This window comes from Coturnix japonica, chromosome 1 (assembly GCF_001577835.2).
Source record: "Coturnix japonica isolate 7356 chromosome 1, Coturnix japonica 2.1, whole genome shotgun sequence".
Taxonomy (NCBI): Eukaryota; Metazoa; Chordata; class Aves; order Galliformes; family Phasianidae; genus Coturnix; species Coturnix japonica.
The window spans coordinates 30978107-30981721 of record NC_029516.1 but is presented as its reverse complement, the minus strand read 5'-3'; the positions used below and the strand labels follow the sequence as shown (position 1 = coordinate 30981721).

Below are 3615 nucleotides of genomic sequence, written 5' to 3'. Positions count from 1 at the left end.
CTAACCAATGACAATGAAAAGTGCAAGTATTTTGCAGCCTGGACAGTATTTGGGTTCCTCAGAAGGTAACAGAGATGTAATAGAAATTAAAACTTAGTGAAGCAAAATCTGAAGGACTGAATCCTCCTCCTTCTAATCTTTAATTGTTAACTTGAAGGCTTCATGTTAACATAGTTTCCTTGCTAATCAGCAGTTTGATTTTGCTAGATGCACAGTTCTCTTCCTCTGAATCCTAAAAGCACATTGTTTATACAGCATAATCAGCAAATGAAAATGATCTTGTTCACAGAGAGTCCGGTTCCCACAAAATATCCACACCCTTCCTTGCTCATGAATTATGGATGTCTGGGTCTGTGCTCTACCAGAAACTTGGCTGGGCTATGTAAAACCATTTTCTGGAGAGTGTGTTTTATTTTGAATGAAGAAGGCAGGCAAGAGGCCAGTAGGATTAAAATGGATCCTTTATTTAAAAAACTTTATTTAAAACTTACAAAACACGGTAGCTCCTGCCATTTTGTTAGTGTTCCCTGTTTCTCCCCAGGATCCTTTTCCAGGCTTCAGCCAGTGCTCTCCTGTACGCCTGGCATTTCCCAAGCAGATTGGAAGGTGACTACTACCAGGCCTGGTCACAACCAAAAGCCCACAGAGGGAAGAACAAGGGGGCTTTTGTGGCAGCCCCAACCACCCAGTCACTGCATCCATCCTCCCAGCCCTGGGTCCACAAATCCAAAGTGTTGCTGACCACCCCTCAGGTTCATGGAGGTGCCCATGGACCCACTGCCCAACAGGTTCTCCCGTATTGGACTCTTCTCAGGGCTGCTGCCCCATGGGAAAATGGTCCTTTGGCTGTCTACCTTCCAGGCAGCAGGGATAGGACTTCTCCCAGGCTGAAACTTCTTCCCTTCCTCATGACACTCTCATTACAAAAAGCAGCCTTCTGCATCTTCAGTCACTGCTCTTCCTTGCTTATTTCGTCTTGCCATGTTCACTGCTTATCAACTTGCTTAAGCTCAAGGACTTTGAGTTTTATGCATTGTCAGCACCTTAGGCACTATCCTTCAACAATCACCCTGAGCCATGGGAACTACATTTGCTACCCCTGTCCCAACACCTCCCCTTCCCTGTGCCACTTCCCGCCAGCTGGGGCTGAGATGGACAGAGGAAGGTCCTTTTGGGAGAGGAAAATTATTCTTAAAATGCGCAAAATAAAAAGGAAATTTAGAAAAAAGCAAGAACCCTGTTAGCAGCAGTTGGCAGCCACTGTGTAGTCAGGAGGACCCAGAGGGTTCCAGAAAGAAAACATTTGTCTGTGTGCTTTCCAAGATTTGTTTTGAAAAGATGCCAGGCAGAGCTCTGTAGAGCTAAGTGGAAGTAGCAAGCATGATGGTGACATCTTTAAACCTGGCTGGCTACCAATGGGCTTTTACAGGGCCAAAGCGATAAGGCTCATAGATTATTTTCTTTGTTGTGAAGTCACACAGTCCTTGTTCTTGATAGCTCTGTTGGTATTTATCCTAGAACACATGTTAAAGAAATAGTTATGTCACTGAGACAAGAGCAACCTCCATAATTTATATGGGAAGGCTGACATTCCAGCGTTAAGTAAAAAAAAAGCACACGGCATTTGCCTTTTTCAAATCACCTCCAGGCAGGATATCCAGTCAGACATTACCACAGCCCAATTAACCTGATAAGAGGAGAGACAACAGTTAATGTTCAGAAACACGCAGCCCTCTCCCCTCCCCTTGCCTGAAAGAAAATAAATAACCAGAGTGGGATTATAAATTTGTTAGTGTCTATTAATAACGGGGGAAAAGACCTTTTAACAACCCAGAAATTAGTAAGGACTAGCATTGGGAGATCTACTTAGAGTAGATTAGAAGTGTCTTTGAAAGGGTTTCCCCCTCCTCACCCCATACAATTCTTTGAGCTGCAGTATCATCTGAGGGGAAAATACTGCGAAGTCTGCCAAAAAGCATCGGAAGAAAATGAATATATAGAGGAAAGGCTGAGACGAGATGGTGATCCAAAGGTTACAGGCTTAATGTTCAGAATGTCTCTAGCCCAGACTTATGTCCTATCTGCAAAAGATGCTGAGTTAAAATGTGTATCACTGTTATTTCTGCTTGCAGATATTATTAAATTGTACATAGTAATCTATTTCATATACTATATACTTTTCTGGCTCATAAGCAAACTAGCATCAGGAGTTCCACAGCACTGTAGAAAATAGCTGTATTGTGATGCATGAGGGTCACTTCTCTGACTTCTGCTATTTCTGCTCTGAGTAACTGAGGAAAACTGTATTGTTTGGTGCTTAGCCAGCTAGAAGCTTGTTGAAGTCCACAGTGCCTCAAAACAGAGAGAAGAAAGGAAGGAGTCTTTCTGGAAATGAGCAAATGCAAAAAATACAGATTTGTCAGCAGTCACCACCAGCAATTACAGTGAGAACTGGATGCTGAGGATGCTTAATGCTTCGAGCATGTAAGAAATGGAGCCAGGGAAGGAGGGGAAGAGCAGGGAAATACATTAAACTTCTTTCAGTGGCAAATTCCATCCTAGAGGTATATAAATATCCCCAGACAGACAGTCAAGAAAGGGCAGCAGTCAACAGGAAGATGACCTTCCCAAGAAGACAGACAGCAAGACATACTGACAAAATTATGTGTTTCCCTGATCTGATGGCACTTGCTCCATATCCTGTTCCCTTCTCTTTGGTTATTTGAAAAAAAAATAAAAAATAAAAAATAAAATGAAAAAATCACTAATGTCTTTTGTATTTCAAAGTGGAAAGAGGAAAAGAGAAAGACGTGTCAGTTCCAAGGTCACACACTAAATCAACTTGTGGAGAAAAACGGATGCTCTTGAGTCTCGATCACTAAAATAAATTCTCCATTCATGACAACGTGTCCTAGCTAACACTCTCCCTGGTAGAATGAACCTTCTGCCATGTACATTAAACCTATCTTGTAATCATACCACTTAGGTTATTGCTTCCTTTCAAAGCACTGTGTAATCAGGAGAGTAAAGTGCTCCTGCCCATAATATCACAGTAGCAAGAGTGGTGTTGCATGAAAGAATGGCTTTCAAATGGCCTGGGGAAAACACATTCAGGGGACTAAGCCCAATGGTCAGATGCAAGAACCAGCCTTAGGCAGGGGATCAGATGGAGTGACCCGTTCTGGAAAGGCAGGAATAGAGGGTGGATGAAAACTAACAGGTGTCTTCTAATGAGCTGCACTGACTTGAGATGTAGGAGTCCACCAGATGTTGCCTACTCTTTCCCAGCTGCATGAACACCCCAGGCTGAAGCCTGGTCCATGGCTGGTGCCACAAAGTCAGCATGGGTTTGTACTCAGATTCAGGAGAACAGCAGCTTTTTATCATTTAGCTCACACCACATGGGACAGGGTTATCATGTCTACTGGTTAAAATACATTTCAAAACATGCTTCAGTTTACATGACTGTAGACAAGCCCTTAGTGTGAAGCAGCAGCAGCATTTTTTTTTTTTTTCCAAAGCAGAGACTCAAAGCAGAGTTCTATTTCCTGTGCTATTTAAAGAGATAAAACTAACCTAAGCAAAATCACAAGACCCTAAGGAATAACAGTTGTG

The 3615-nt window shown here is 42.7% G+C and overlaps 1 long non-coding RNA gene across 1 annotated transcript in view; it reads right to left on the bottom strand.

Annotated features, from left to right (window-relative positions):
• LOC107310705 overlaps nt 1–3615 on the bottom strand; it is a 6664-nt gene continuing 3049 nt past the window's right edge. Inside the window, exon 3 of the long non-coding RNA XR_001553693.2 lies at nt 1–1687. This is a non-coding gene — a long non-coding RNA (uncharacterized LOC107310705). The remainder of the gene's footprint in view (nt 1688–3615) is intronic.